Genomic DNA, 15,880 nt, shown 5'->3' with positions numbered 1-15,880 from the left:
TAAGACTAACTGGCCTATAGTTTCCCGGGTCCTCCTTCCTCCCCTTTTTGAAGATGGGAACCACACTGGCCCTCTTCCAGTCCTCTGGCACCACACCAGAGCACCATGAGTGCTTGTAAAGCTGTCAGGGGTCCTGCAATGACCACAGCTAATTCCCACAGTACTCTAGGGTGGAGATCATTTGGACCAGCTGATTTGAATCCCTCCAGTCCCTCCAGAAGTTCCCTAACTAGTTCCTCACTAACCCTTGGCCTAGGTGCACCTCCCCTGGGATCTAAGGGGGGCTCAGAGGAGGGGTGGCTGTTCCAGTCCCTGCTCAGGAAAGTGGAGGTAAAGAAATAGTTAAATATGTTCACTTTGTCATCTGGTGTGACGACGAAATTTCCTAGTGTTTCCTGCAGGGGCCCACGTTACCCGGAACCTTCTTTTTGCCCCCTATGTATTTAAAAAAGGTCTTCTTCTTGTCCTTGATCCGGGAAGCTAGTCTCAATTCCATCTCCACCTTGGCCTTCCTGACTGCCCCTCTGAATCCCCAAGCAACCGCAGTATAATCCTCCCTGGTGATGGCCCCTCCCTTCCATTGGGTGTGCACCTTTTAGCTAGGAGACATTCCCGGATGCTTTTGGTGAGCCATGGGGGCTTTTGCACCCTCCTGCTCTCTTTAATCCATGTTGGGATTATCCAACATGGATCAAATACCCAAATATGTGAAGACTTATCTGTCTTCACATATTTGTAAAGCACAGATTCTTGTACACCAGAACACTATATGCTTTTCTTGTACAGAGGAAAAGTCTTTGGGCATTTTTTTTTGCTTCAGTACCTTTTTGAATTCTGAAGTCAATTATTACTACATTTTAAAATGTGATTGGTGACTTTTCTGACTGTGTTTCAAAGGCATTATCTTACTTATTATGGCATTGTCTGTATTTTGGTTCTAGAAGTAGATCCAATTTATTAACACTGCTTGGTGAAATAGGCTTGCCACTATTAACCAAGCATGAACCTTTATAACAGATATTAGAGGCCAAATGGCACTTTCTCAGGCCAGTTGAACTAAATGCAACGACTGGTTTTTAAAACATTAGCATTACCGGTCTCAATTTCTCTGTTTCACTGAATTTTCCCTCTGTCACCCAGAGGAACCCTTTTGTCAAAGGAATCTTCAACTACCTCATTAGAGGAGTTTGGGGTTTGTATCCCTGAAGCCATGAGAGGGTGATAAAATCTTCCTGATGGTTTTAAGTAGGAGTAGGGGTATGTCCATAACAGGACCTGGAAGTCAGTGCTACAATGTTGTATTTCCAGTTCTACCATGCATTTGTTTTGTGACCTTGGACAACCTCCTTTTGCCCTTATATAAATTACTTCCCTGCCTTTCAGGTATAGCATACCTTTTTAGTTTCAAATGGGAAATGATATGAAAAAATATTTTTAATTAATATCATAGAAGACATGTTATTAGTTGAAATAAAACATTTCCTTTTCAGATGCCTACACCTTCAGTTGCTATGTGCCCCCCTACATTTGCAGGTAAGGTGCAATGATATCTAATGTGCAATCACACAACTGTGCCCCCTGCAATGCCACACGTACGTGGCAGGAGGCATGACTGTGGGATCATGCATCAGATTTCATTATGGCTTGTTGCTGGTGTGACTACTGTGGTTTCCCGGGCCTGGAGGTTTCAGGCATCCACAGGGCTTGGAGATTGCAGCTGTGCCCCATGACTGCTGGGACCTAGCTGAAGAGAGTCCAGAGAAGGGCAACAATATTATCAAGAGGCTGGAGCACATGACTTTGGAGGAGTGGCTGAAGGAACTGGGTTTATTTAGTCTGGAGAAGAGAAGACTGAAAGGGATTCCCTGAACTGCTATCTTGCAGCATGGGGGGTTGACCCCACGAGATCTTGGTGTCAATAAAACCCACACCAAAACAAAGTGGGAGCAGCACACATGGTGGTAGTGCATGCTGGCCAGAGCCACACTTCAGCTGCCAGTCAGGCTTCCTGCCATGGCTGCAGCCCCAGGAAGCCCCAGAACCCCAGGTAAGGGTTGCTGGACCCAGCCTCCCCTACCCCACCTTGGGTAACCTGCCATGTGCCAGAGCATGCATGACATAGGCATTCCTGGGGGTAAATAGCAGTGGCATAAGGTGTGCCACTGTTACTTGTCCCCAGGGGAAAAAATGGTCACGCTCATCTGGATGCAGCCATCATGTATATCAGGCATGGTCTTAAAGATGTCTCAGTTCTGAAGGAGTCTAACTCGAAGGACATACCTATTGCTGTAGTACGAACAGGACAGTTGACCATAATGAATGTTTGCAAGCCTCCAGTTTTTCAGTGGTTGAGGTCCACATTACTAATTGTAGCATTCCTGGCCAAGCTCCAAGGACAGTACAGGCAACCCCCACTTAACGGTGTTTCGCTTAGCACTATTTTGCTATAATGCTTGTTTTACTAATACCAAATTCCACTTAGCACTCAGCGGGTTTCATTATAATGCTCACAGGCATCATACAGCTGGCAGCAGGTAATGTACACTACAGCACAACGCATCGGCAGCGCACAGCCTCATTGGGCAATTTAGCGCCAATTTGTTTTTGTTGCTGTCTTGGTTCATCAAAAACTTTGTGCTCTGTATTCAGCAATTAATTTTGCCCTTAATTAATTTTGGTTTTGCTTAATGCTATTTCACTTAATGTTTGTTTTTTCAGGAACCAATTAAGGGTGCTAAGCAGGGGTTGCCTGTACTTGAAAACTTTATTTTTAGCAAAACGGTGCCTCTACTTTGTATGCCAGCTTTGAAATCCTACTGATTGAATCAATTCTAAAACTGCTCTGGAATTTCCACATGAGAACTGGGTTTTATATATCGTAAAAGTTGAAGATGAGATACATTGTTCTCAAACTGATCCCAGAAAACTGTGACCAGCTCTTATCAAAGCTGCTTTGAAATGCATTCCCTGAAGTTATTTCCATGTTTATACTCTTTGTTGGCATCCAGAGACAGACACTCTTTTAAAAAATGATGTGAATATAGATGACCCAGACATAAGTAAAGTCACTGAACTCTGTCTAAAAAAAACAAATGAGACAGCAGAGGACCTTGATTTCACTCATTACATTTTCAAAGCCTGAGCTCTCCTCCACAAACATGGAGCAGCTAATCTGGCTAAGACAATAAGTTGTTAGTAAGAGACAATGCTGTTACCTCACACCTTCCTCATAACTTAAAGATCAAGAATGATAAGCTAACTAGAGAGAATGTCCTCAAATTCATTCCAAACATCGGACAAATTCTTGTGATACGTTACTGTTATTATCTCCGTGTACTATTGAGGAAATAAACTAGGCCCTCCTGGTCACTCAATACAGAAAAGCATCTGACAAAGATGGTATTTATCCTGAATATCTGTAAAACTTGAGGACAAAGGGATGAACATGATTGGCAAGCCAATTGATTACCATACATTCAGCAGAAGGCTCCCCAAAAGCTTGTATAGTGGGATATAAATTCCTCAGTTGTGGGAAACCATCAAATTTTTCTGCAAGCTATCATAGCTTTCAATAATTTACTAGTTAATAGAGAGGGTTTCACTAACCCATGTTCTCCCATCCTTGAGGCCAACATGCCAAAGAAACAAGCACAGTTGAAGATGCACTGGAATTGCTATTACTAGCTTCTTTCAATTGCCAGTCACACGGGCTTCCCACAGAATCTAAAAGAACCAGAATGGCACCTGTATATTTACCTGTTGCCTACAAAATAATATGGAGGTATAGGTTACTGCTCAAGGCATCACGTATCATCAAATATTATACTTCTGTTTAACTCCTGGCCACAAAATTGAAAAAATATCATCTTTTGAATGATCACATGAACAAAACCCATACCCTTGTAACTTTGCATAGAAATATGACTTTTAATACTGACCTGGGAAAAGACATGAACAAATAAAAGAAAGAACTATCCTCATTTGAAAACTCACAAGTACATCATTGGGTTCAATGTGCATGTGTCAGAAGTAACTGTCATAGCTGAATATGGGTGTCAGTGTTGTGGACAGCAAACAAACCAAATCTCTAAACAAACAGGTTATTGTCCTGAAAAAAAATCATCATTACACACATACACAGCTAGTGAATACAGCCAAATCATGGCCAGCTTGATTTTTACTAAGCCATGAGGACCTCCAGGACTTACTGAAGAGATGGCTGAAATTTTGCAAGCCATTGTGGTATTAAGCTGCAGCTGTTAAAGTATCTTCATTCAATACTGGGGAACATTAGAACTCATTGTAGAATAATGGAAACAAACACCTGATTGTTGATCCCACAAAAAGAAGTAAGCCACAAACAATGATCTGCATTGACTGAACAATGAAAGACAATTCATAATGTGACTGCAGACTCCAGTTGCTAACTATGGACCACACAGTAAATCAGTACACACTTCAATCATTGGTTGGCAGCACAAGTCAATTCTAAAATTCTGCATTCGCTCACTAACCTAGGCAAGGCTATTTCAACTTGCAAGTCACATCTCTTTTTATATGGGAGAAGAATCCTCTGTTTCTATACCAGATTATCTCCAAACTTGAAATACTTTTCTTTTGAACACTTTCTTCTATTGCTACCTTAAATACACCTGAATAAAAGGTAGCCATACTCAAAGCAGCCTTTCATTAATATTTATGACAACACGTTAGTCAAGACATGCTGTAAATCTGTCTGTACCAGTGGTTTTTAACCTGTGGTCCACAGATCCCTGGGGGTTCACAGACTATGTTTAAGGGGTCCGTGAAATACGACTATGAACAATCAAATGTCTGTGAATCAGGGGTGTGCGAAGTGGGCCCTATTCGATTCAGATTCAGATTTGGCTGGAATCAGGGACAGTGATTCAATTAATTGATTCGGATCATTGTCCCTGATTCAGTTTGGCCGAATCCAAATATGAAGATTCCATGCTAATTCAGAGAATTAGCAATTCAGCCATAGACACAGCTTTAAATGTTTTTTCTACATACCTCAAGGTACCAGCACGGCTTGTAAATACTGTGATGCTGGGGCAGATGAAGCATCCCGCAGGAGTGCGGGGGGGCCCTCCATATGCTTGGTGGTGAACCTGGAAGTGGACTGGAAGTACTTCTGGTCCACTTCCGGGTCCACTGGTTAGTGCATGGGAGGCCCCCCCGTGTGCCCCCAGCTCAATGATTGGCTGTAGGGGGGACCCTGGGTGCCCCTCCCAGACCCAGGAGACACCAGTTGCCGAGCCAAGGGGGTGTGGGGGGGGCCCAGTGCACTCTTTGGCAGACCCAGAAGTGGACTGGAAATGCTTCTGGTCCACTTCTGGGTCTGCTGCCGAGTGTGCATCCACCCCAACATTGCAGCATTCACAACCCATCTGGTACCTTGAGGTATGTAGAAAAACTTTTAAAACTGTGACTATGGCCAAATTGCCAAATCTTTCTGAATCTCTCCAAATCAATGTGGGGGGTTCCAATTCGACTCGGAGAGACTGAAGGGTCCTCTGATTTGCTTCAGATTCGGAGATTTGACCAGTGAATCGGGCTGAATCTCTGTCGAATCGAATCAGGGACCAAAGCTTCACACAGCCCTAATGTGAATACCCACACTTACAATTCAAAGAGGTCTGTGCTTCTAGTCGTATTTTTAGGGGTCCACAAATGAAAAAAAGGTTGAAAACCACTGGTCTATACTCAAATCTTTATTTACTATAAAGCTAGTACAATGTTCTGTGAAATGTATTTTAGATTCTAACAATACATGGCATGACTCTACAGTTAATAGATGCGTTACCGCTTGCTTCAGAGAAAGCAGAAGCACAACCAGATTTTAGGATGTCTTAGGAAACTCTTTCTAATATCAATACTCAAACTCTAGTCACTGAGTACAGGAAAAAAATAACGGGCAATGTTTTGTGGTCTGTTAGTAGAGAGAACTCAATATAAGTAATAAACTTCTCAGAGCTATGCTGACATTATTGATGGTGTTGGTGCACAAACAAGGAAGTAAATAAAAACTTGTGTTAATTTCAAGCTCTGTTGGAAACACATGGGGGAAAATCAATTTTTTCCATTTCTATCTGGCCAGCATTATTAAGGGAAAATCAGGTTTCAGGCCTCTTAGAAGGTACTGGAAACAATGAAGAGCTAAAGAACATTAAAAAGCCCTGAAAGTATAAATAAAAGTAGTAGTCTTTTAAACTTTCATTCTCTACATTTAACATGGTATGTGGGACATACAATAACAGGGGTAAGTGGATTATTATAGCCAATTCATTTCCAATAAAATCCAGGAATCCTAAAGAAACATAAAGCAATTAATAATAAAGCTAACAATTTTAAAAATGAACTATTTTCTTACTTGTAAAAATAGCATCTCTACATGTTAATTGTATGTTTTTTACAAAAGGGCATTAGAATTTTTTTTTTTTGCATTATCACTAGAAAACCTCAGTAAAATATTGACCCGCTGCATAAAATTAAGTCTATTTTTGTAATTACATTTGCCTCTATGAATGTTATCTTATATCTCCCTAGGTTTCTGTACTTGTACAAATTCCAAAGAATAGTGATTACGCTTTATTTTTCAATGGAAGAAGGCTCTCACCACTCAAAAATTTAAAAAGGTTTCTTTCTTCTACTATTTCATGATGTTATAATGTTGGCAATCGTTACAGTGTGCCTGCTGATGCCAGAAACAGAGGGAAGCAAGCAACCAAAAAAATTAGTGTGAATAAGGGTCAGTGACAGAGCAAATGGGCCTGATTCCAAAAATGGAAACAATGACCTAGAAAAGCTAGTCACACAAATAAACAAAGAAATGGAGAGAAGAAAAATCTGAAAAAAGGGAAATAAGGAAGGTCCATTAGTGAAAATCTTGTGAACTGAAGTGCTATAGAATCAAAAATAGACTTTAAAAATTCTAGTTGTAGCCATGGTCTCTTCCTAGAGGAGTAACAGTGTAATCCAAACAAGATAAAATATAAGTCTATAACTCAAGAAAGAGAGATTACGGAAAAAGGAGATCTGTATTAGAAGGATTTGTAGGTTTTGAGGGGTAATTTGACAGAGATGGTACTTGGCGACTGTGTGTGTTAAGTAGCTGGGCTAAGAGGAGGCTGTTAGTATATTGTTAACTAAAACCTGCCTTTATATTTCTTATTTTTATTCCCTCAGTGTCCATCCCTGCTGTGAATTGCCCTGAATGACTCCCCAGCATGTATCATGCTGTGATGTCTGAGCTGTCATGGAAACTAGCAGGAGATGACTTACAAAGTAGATCCAGTGATGGGTCAGGCAATCCCTATTTTTAAAAAAATCTTCTTCTAAATAGAAGCCCTGGGTTCTATATAGCTGTCCTTGCAACTGAGGAACATTGTGGCACTACAACTTTTTTGTTTCCTTTAAGCTTGATTTACTTACTTTTGAGGTAGATAATCTGTTCAGTTGATTGTGTAGTGATCAGAGATGAATAAACCTCTTTTTTTTTCCAGTTACATTATAGCTGTAGGTTGATCGTCCTTTGAAGTAATTAATGTTATTATCTGAACAGCAGGTAATTTATGATACCTTAATTGATTTAAGGTAAAAATAGTAAAACCTTTTTGACATATAAATACAATAAAAACCCTTCTCATCAGGAGTCTGACTTTAAAAAAACCAGGGGGACCATGTATTAGTACACACCTTTTCTTAATGGCTTATTAATGTTTTAATGTTTATTAATTAATAGCCTTACAGAAATATTGCTTTTTCAACCTATTATTAATCACCTTTCTGTCATTGAGCAAGTTAACAAACAATTCCAGAATCATCTGCAGTGCTTCTCATGGTAGATGAGGGAGGACTCGGTCATAAATTTAGAGACTCTCTTTTTGAGACAGTTTGCTTTTTGGTAGATCTCAGTACAATAAAAAATAAATCCCAGAGAATGCCACCTTGTGTTGCGGCCCCTTTGTACCAAATAGCAGTTATAAAGGGACAACAAGCCCTGAACCTTTTAAATATCCCCTTTACAAAAACCTCAAGGGCAGTTCTGCTGGCTTCGTGCTACCTGCAGAACTAAATAGCTCTGAGGACATACCAAGGGAATATCAAGAGCACATAAATAAATGACTAGGGCAGTTCTGTTTCCCAGCAATTCTGTACCACTGCAATAACCCTTAGGAGAAACTGCAGCAGGCATACAAAGTTAACCCACGCCAGGCACAAACCAGCTTTTGGCAACTTTGAATATGAGGGCCTGACTGAACGTTAATTTTAAGCAGCTCCTGGAGTCTTTAATCCCTAGATTGCCCATACATCTGAAACTAGTTTTAAGGACACTTTAGGGCTAAGTACAGACAGTCAAAAAGCCCAAGGCTGAATCAATTCATTCTTTGCAGATTAGCTGAAGTTGTGTAGATTGAACCAATAAGCAAGTAAACTGACTACATTTTTGATTCCCGAAATGCAGCCACATCCCTGCAGTATCTCAGACCAGAAGTCGGGGGGCGCTAAAGCACGCCTCCCTGCTTGGATGGAGCAGGCAGCTTGAGCCGAGGCTAACTCACCCACCCTGCAAGGGGGGGGCCTTGTGGAGGAGGTGCAAAGCATCTGAGGATTATGGGGGACTGTGAGTTAACTTGAATCTGGAGGGGAACTGGGACAGAATTTCAATAATTTGATTTAACCTAAATCAGTTAAATCTAATACTACCTCCATCCAGATTTATCTTAAAACAGTTTCGGCCATTTTGAAAGAAGTTTATGTGCACTGATCTTTTGTTGTGTTACAGATTTGAACTGGTTTCCAATCACTTTTACTAGTTTATGTGTAATTTCTGCCCCTTGCTTAGGTGGTTTAACGTTATGCCACTCCAAGGCAGGTTTATCTCTAATCCATGTTACCCAGCTTGTGTTCCATTAATATGTGGCCACTCCCCACCAATAAGCCACCCAACTTGCAGTTCTTTAGCACACCAGGATGCAGTGTTCCCTCCTCGACCCTTCTGTTCTGCGTGGGCAAACTTTCCACCCCCTGAACTCTACTGTCCAGAGGATGCTTCTGGCACCAAACCAACTCCCTCTCCTGCCCCTGGTTGTATGATCTTCCCACCCCCCGGGGTGCAAGCCTGTGCAAGCAGCCTACTGATCACATGCCAGCTAGCCAGATTTTAGGTCATGGGTGGGTACAGGAGTGAAGTTTAGGGGGGTTGGTAGGAAACAAACTAGGGTACCAGATTGGGTTCTCATGAGTTGGGGTTTCCTTCCCAAGGCAGGAACTGTAGCTCCCCCAAAAGGCCCTTCCCTTACCACTCCCACCTCCCAGCCACCCCAGAAAGCATGACTAGAACCCCAGACTCCAATCCAAAATCCTAATGTATTAAAACATGAGATCTTCTTTCATTTATTTCCTCTTTATTTCTTGTTACATTTTTTTGCTTCTTATGTTTTCGTTCAGTGGCTGTCTTCCTTCATTTCACTACCTTTTCCCCCACCCCCCTTCCCTTTTCACCTCCCATTTCATCATCCACCCCCATCCCATTAACTCTCTGCCTCCCAGCTTCATGTCCCTCTGTTCCCCCCAGTCTATCCCTCACCCAGATCAGGGACAGAAGCCTGTCCTGGCTCACCAGCCCTGTCGTGGCAACTCACAGCTGTAGCTTCCAGTCAGGCCCCTGCTCACCAGCCCTGTAGTGGCAAGTTGCAGCTGTGCATATGGGGGGGCAGGGGGCAGGGGGCAGTCAGAGAAGGTGTTTAGCTTTAAGGTGTGACTGCTCCAAACTCATGCTGGCACTAACATCAGTCAACATTTGAGCAGCTCAAAGTGCAATGTGTAACAAGGCCCTGAGAGTTGTAAGCTAACTTCACTGTCTCCATGCAGGTGCTAACATTGGCACAGGAATAATTCTGGCCTAATCTACAGTACTGAAATACTCTCACAGGGTTCCCCTAAACCCTGGCCTTAATTACAAAGTCACAGGAGGACGCTACTACGACAGTCTCCATTTTTGGCAGTTATACCAGAATATATGATATCCCTTTTACTCCTTGTTGCCCCTCTGGAAGTCTTGAAGTAACAAATAATATTTTCATCAATTATGCTGATGCACAAACAAAACAAAGAGGTAAACAAAATCAATATTCCTGAATTCCGCTAAAAGTCAGGTTGTGACAAATACAGAAGGACAACATAGGTATAGGAAAGTATTTTATTGTCAAGTTTCTAAAAGTAAAAATAAAATTCAAAATGTAATCTTCAAAGACATTTGTTTTGTTTTTCTCCTCCATTTATCTCATAGCTCCTAATTTCAAACTGTAGTAGTAGTTGGTTAATAAAAAATATAATAAGAGTGATCAGTATAGTATAATATAAGAATACAAATAACTTCATTCCTTTTGCAGAGCCATAATGTCCAGTAAACACCACTAGTTTGAATGGAATATGTAACATCCTGTGACATTCTTTAAGGAGACATTATTCACAAGTGTGTGAATCTAGGAAAAAGTAAAACAAATTACAAAGCTACATGCATTTCTTGAAGTAAATTACATCTGATATGGACAAGAATACTTTATAAAGAATTTAAAAACCCTTTAAATCAGGGGAGCTCAACCTCCAGTGATCTGCAGAACCTTGGAATCCAGCCTACAAGGCTCCTCATGGGGTGAGAAATCTGGTGGTGGGGAGCAGGGGCAGAACCGTCACCCCTTCCTGCTGCCACAATTCCTAGCCCTATGGGATGGATCTGAGCTGGGCTACGAGACCCTTTCCCTCTGGGCCACCAGCTTGGGGCCAGGCCATGCCCCTTTCCCCCACTATGGGGTCAGGCCATGTCTCTTTCCCTCCACCTGGCCAGGTTGGGACCAGGCCATTACCCCTCCCCTTTCATGGGTGGTTTGAGGCTGGGCCATGTCCCCTCCACACCCCTGACACAGGGCTGGGCTATGCCCTCTTCCCTCTGCCTGGCCAAGGTTGGGGCCAGGTCATTGCCCCTCCCCTCCCCCTGCACAGGGCTAGGTTGGGGCCAGCCCAAGCCCCCTTACACTACATGGCTGGGTTGGGGCCAGGCTGCTCCCCTCCCTGCTCTGCAAGGCTGGATGGGGCCCCACCGGATTGGTGCCCAGAGGGATCAGGCACTGCTATTCAGTCTGCCAACTAAAAAGGTTGAGTGCCACTGTTTTAAACTTTAACACCACCAAAACCCAATAGCACTGATAATCACTTCTGATGAAGAAGTTAGATAATTAGGCACAGTGTCTTCCAGCACCTTTTCTTCTAGTGACAGAACTTTCTTTAAAATGCTAAGATTTTGGGTAGGATTTTCATTCTCTCCCACTGAAAGCCTGTTATAAGAGGGTTTTGCATGGGTAGGCTACATATGTACTGGGAAAAGCAGCTTGCTTTCCCACTCCTGAACTTGAAACCTGAGGACAGAGTTTGAAGCAACTATGGCCAATTGACCATGCTGTGCAGGAGAGGTGTTGGTCCAGTGAAGGTGTGTCTGGACCCATTTCACAAATCCTGGATTGCTGACATTGTCTAATATGCTTTTACAGAGGCTTCAGCTGTGCAGCTTTTCTGCTTCCCACAATGTGGATTGTGCTATTTCTGGTACATTTGGGATTTTCCATTATTATAGGAGAGGCTGCAGGATCCAACCCTTAAAATAAAGCCCCACTGAGCTGCAAATTGCTTCTTTTTGTTTAACAAGGTTGATCAACACCAATCCAGAGGTTGCTTTGATTGGCATGTGAGTCACCTGACTGGGCTGCAGGGTAATGCTGAATGACAGCTTGGGTAGAATATCAAACAAAGGATTTAATGGTATGAGATGTGGAAATAGTTTGGTTTTGATACACGGCTGATTTTGAGAATCCTGGAAGTAATGTTCTGAGTTATAAGATGTGCTATGCCTTTGCTCTATAATTCCTGTTTAAAAGTATACATATTAAAATAAGCTACAATGGGGTAAAACAGTCAGCAGCTCATTATTTCTCTCCCATGAAGGAAATAATTCCTTTGAGTCCAAACCTTTGTAACTATTCACATTCCATGACTCATATACATACACGAAGCTCTGTACTGACAAGCTTTGCTGCAGCTTCTGTGCAGTCACAGTGCTCTTCTGAAGAGTTGCTGTTCCAAGGCAAATGAAGTATTTGACAGATGGTGGTAGCCCTGTTAGGTATGTTTTACCACAGGCCTTTAATTCAGCACTGGTGTAGTTAAAACAATGAGCCAAAATGTGCTTTCGTGACCAAAAGGAAACGGGGGCTCCTCCAGACCAGGCATGCAGAAAATGGGGTATGACTATGGGGCCACTGCTATCCCCTTGATTCCCACAGCTTCTGCAGACTGTGGTCTATAAGATTAAGATAAATGAGGGAGGATGGCAGAGTCTAAATAACCAGCCCTTGGTGAATGGAGGGCCAGTTAGAGGCATATCGCTGTTTCCTTAATCTCACAGATCTCTTCCAGGACAGGTTTGGACCTGTATACTTAGGATGACCATATGTCTCAGATTGGCCAGGACAGTCCTGGTTTTTGGAGGCTGTCTCAGCGACCCAACCATTGGAGAAAATTGAAGCAAAACTCCTGAATTGGCACAAACTCGCCCTCATGTGCCCAGCTCCTGGTTCAGCTAGGCTGTGAGCACGTGCTCATGCAGTAGAGTTGGGGTAGGTGAGGAGGAGCCACAGAGTCATGGGTGTGTGTATATGGCAGGGGGGATGTGCCATGCTGTCCTGCCCAGCTCTGTCCCTGAGCCGCGGTGTTGGGGGGGATTGTGTGCACATGCACTGGCACCCCCTCTATCCCGGATTTCCCTCATATTATTAGAGTCACCCTATGTATACTTTCCTGAGTTTCTTGTGACATGGGACTTCTTTAAGAACGTTACATTCAGTCAAGGTCAGTAAGGCTAGGTACAGACATTCAAAAAGTCTGAGGCGAAATCAGTGCAGCTTTCTGTAAGCAGCATAGTTTAAATCAGTTATGAATAGAAGACACATTCGCCTTTTAGCTGAGGGGAGCAAAACTTAGACCCAATTTCACCATTTTTAAGCAAATCTACGCATGCTGAACTTCTGCTCTGTTACAGGTATAGACCGATTTCCAGTCACTTATACCAGTAAAAGTGCAATGTCTGTACCTGGCCTTAGAGTCCTGGCAGCATCAGTCACTCCATTGGAGTTTTGCTGCCACAATGTGACAAGAGAGACTTGGGCTTTAATCTGTCGTGGAAACCTGTGCGGGTCTCTGTTTATGGGAGCACAAATGCAGCTTCCCCAAGAGAAGGTTTGGCATAAGCTCTACATGGGGATTCTTCTGGTGACTTTCTGCGTCTTAGTCTCCTCTGAGGTTTTGCTGTGGGAGGGAGAATTTTTAGCATCCTTATTGTAATGTAACCTTTTCAGAAATCCCAGCTTCCAGCATGGAAGGATAAAACATTGTTTGCAGGGTTGGATTGCTCGACTGATGATATATATTTTGTATTGTCTGTTTACAGAAGTAACATTTTCCTGGGAACCAGTTAGCTGTGTATGTTTCTGAATCATTATTACTCTAGCCTCCTGTTAGTCTTTCTTTCCCTTTTATGTTTCATTGTATATAATGCCACCCAGAAAATGTGATAAACACATTCTTTTTCCTTTCCAATTTTTGTTCTCCTCCATCTGCTAAACATTTTATTCTGCTGTTTTCTCACTGCTGCTGCAGCAAAAATGTCTGCCTTTTGTTTATTTCTCTCTACACTAGAATCATGACATCATCAATAGTATTAGCAGGGGAAAATATGTAGAGCTGTGGCTAAACCAGCTGTTCGTTAGCAACTTGTCTAGGCTGTCTCTATTTCTCCTTATTAATGTATATGGTTATTGTGTTTCCTGCTTAAGAGCTGTAGAAGGTCCTTAGCCATGAGCCATCTGCTCAGTCAGTGTCTTCAGTTACTTTGGTGTGATCATATCAAAATGGTGGCATTTAAATAAAGGTTTTGAATCTGCAGGAACTGTATCACCAGACAAACCTGCCTTCATTGTGGGTATTTTTTATCATATACAGGCTAATTTTACCTTTATGTGTCAAGTGCATACTCCTGTTTTGCAAATGCTGATAGCATTTCTGTGTGGTTGCTGTTTCCTGAATGAAATAGCCAACTTATTGTATTCTCATCCGACCTGCGTTTTCTTTACACTTCAGAGACTGCCTTTTGGTTGCATTACTGCAGGCCTGTGTTTAGTATGAAGGGCCTAATCCTGATGCCAGGGCAGTAGTGAGAGCTTTGCCATTGATTTCTCTGGCATCAGAATCAGGCCCATGGTTCTCTGTGTTCATGCAGCAGAGCCTGATCCTGCTCCCTTTGAAGTCAATGTTAAAAATTACTCCAATGGAAGCAGGATCAATCCATTCAATAGCAACAAGCTGTCAATTATTCTAATGAGGAAGATGTTGAAAGGAATAACAAGTAGGTATTTTCCATTTGTAGAATATTAATGAGTAAACACAGTGTTCCCGTTTGCCATTTATATTTTCAAAACGCTATAAATAATTCTAGAGATAATTAACTATTTTCATAGAAAACCTGTACCTTTGCACTGTAGATATTATAAATAATTATTTATGAGGTATACGTCTTCCGAGGAAAAGAAAGGTGTTCAGTTATTGTGAGCGACACTATGTTAAAATTTTTAATTACGCAAACTAAGAATGTTTTGTGCATGCTTTCTGAGGTAGGAAGCAAGCTGCTTCAGAGTTATCTGAAATAAATCATTGGTGGTAATAATATTAGTGATAGTCATTAACGTGCATCTTTTTCATGCAGGTACTTTCATGATTTAAAAAAAATATAATTATCCCCCCCACACACATATGCAATTAAATAAAAAGGAATTTTATAAGCAAAATGCAATAACTGAGTATCAGCAGCTTTATAAGAAGTAGATGCAAGGCTCCATCAACGAGTATAATTTATCATGTAGATTCAAGCCCTGATCCTGTGAACTTTGTTCAGCTGAGCAATCCTTAGATGCCTGCACACTTTAATTGAAATTAGTAAGACTAGTTGTGCACCCTTGACTGATGATACAGTGATAAAATGAAGGTGTCTGTTTTCTGGAGAAATTATCATCATCCTGTATGTGTGGATAAATCCTGGGAGCATACGTATGTAGGCAAAATATGACCTCCTCGGAACATTAATATAAATGTACGTGTTTTGAGAAATAACACAGACAGTTCAGGTTATCACTACTGCCCACAAAAAATGTTATTTATTTCTTTAAACTTTTTTCAGTTCCTAAGGAAAGCGTTTCTGTAAAGAGGGAGAAAAGGAGTTGTGAAGGGATTTCCATTATTTGTCTGTCCTTAATGAGTTAAATTTATAATTTGTTATTACATCCTTATAGTAGACCTCAGCTGATAAAAATATCCATAGACAGTGAAATCAGTGGCATGCCTGGCTTTCTCAGACAAAACTCCCATGTGATCACATAGACAGCCTCAGTGAGACTGAAGCTGCTCAGCAAGCAGTAGGTAATGAGTCTTTGTGCAGAGTGAAGCTCTTGTCGCTGAACAATAAAGCATATGGTACCAGCAATAAAACACAGTGCTGGGAAATTTAAGAAGATTCCGCTGGAACTAGGAAGACAGGGAATATGTCACACGTTATAAAATGATGATCAATCTGTTTCGGTTCCTAATTAATAAAAAGGGTGCATGGATTGGAAAAACACCAATTTGAACAGGTCAGTTGTTTTACAGCTTATTCACTCACTGGACTGTTTTGAATTTGTTCGGTATTTAGGTATATATGCTCTTTAAAAATAAAAACCATTTTTTGCATTTGGTAAGGAGGAGTTTGAATGAT

The 15,880-nt window shown here is 41.7% G+C and overlaps 1 protein-coding gene across 4 annotated transcripts in view; it reads left to right on the top strand.

Annotated features, from left to right (window-relative positions):
• Nucleotides 1-15,880, top strand: part of CSRNP3 (cysteine and serine rich nuclear protein 3) — a 166,181-nt gene that overhangs the window by 73,550 nt on the left and 76,751 nt on the right. For 2 of the 4 annotated variants that reach the window (XM_019553598.1, XM_019553597.1), the window contains exon 1: nt 15,530-15,758. The exons of the other annotated variants lie outside the window; for them this stretch is intronic. The gene's annotated coding sequence lies outside the window, so the exon portion shown is untranslated. Of the gene's footprint in view, nt 1-15,529; nt 15,759-15,880 lie in introns of those variants that run through there. 4 annotated transcript variants of the gene reach the window in all.

The sequence above is a fragment of the Crocodylus porosus genome, unplaced genomic scaffold (assembly GCF_001723895.1).
Source record: "Crocodylus porosus isolate Cpor-Errol unplaced genomic scaffold, CroPor_comp1, whole genome shotgun sequence".
Lineage (NCBI taxonomy): Eukaryota > Metazoa > Chordata > Crocodylia > Crocodylidae > Crocodylus > Crocodylus porosus.
Note: the sequence above shows the minus strand (reverse complement) of the source record. Positions and strands in the feature narration are given on the sequence as shown.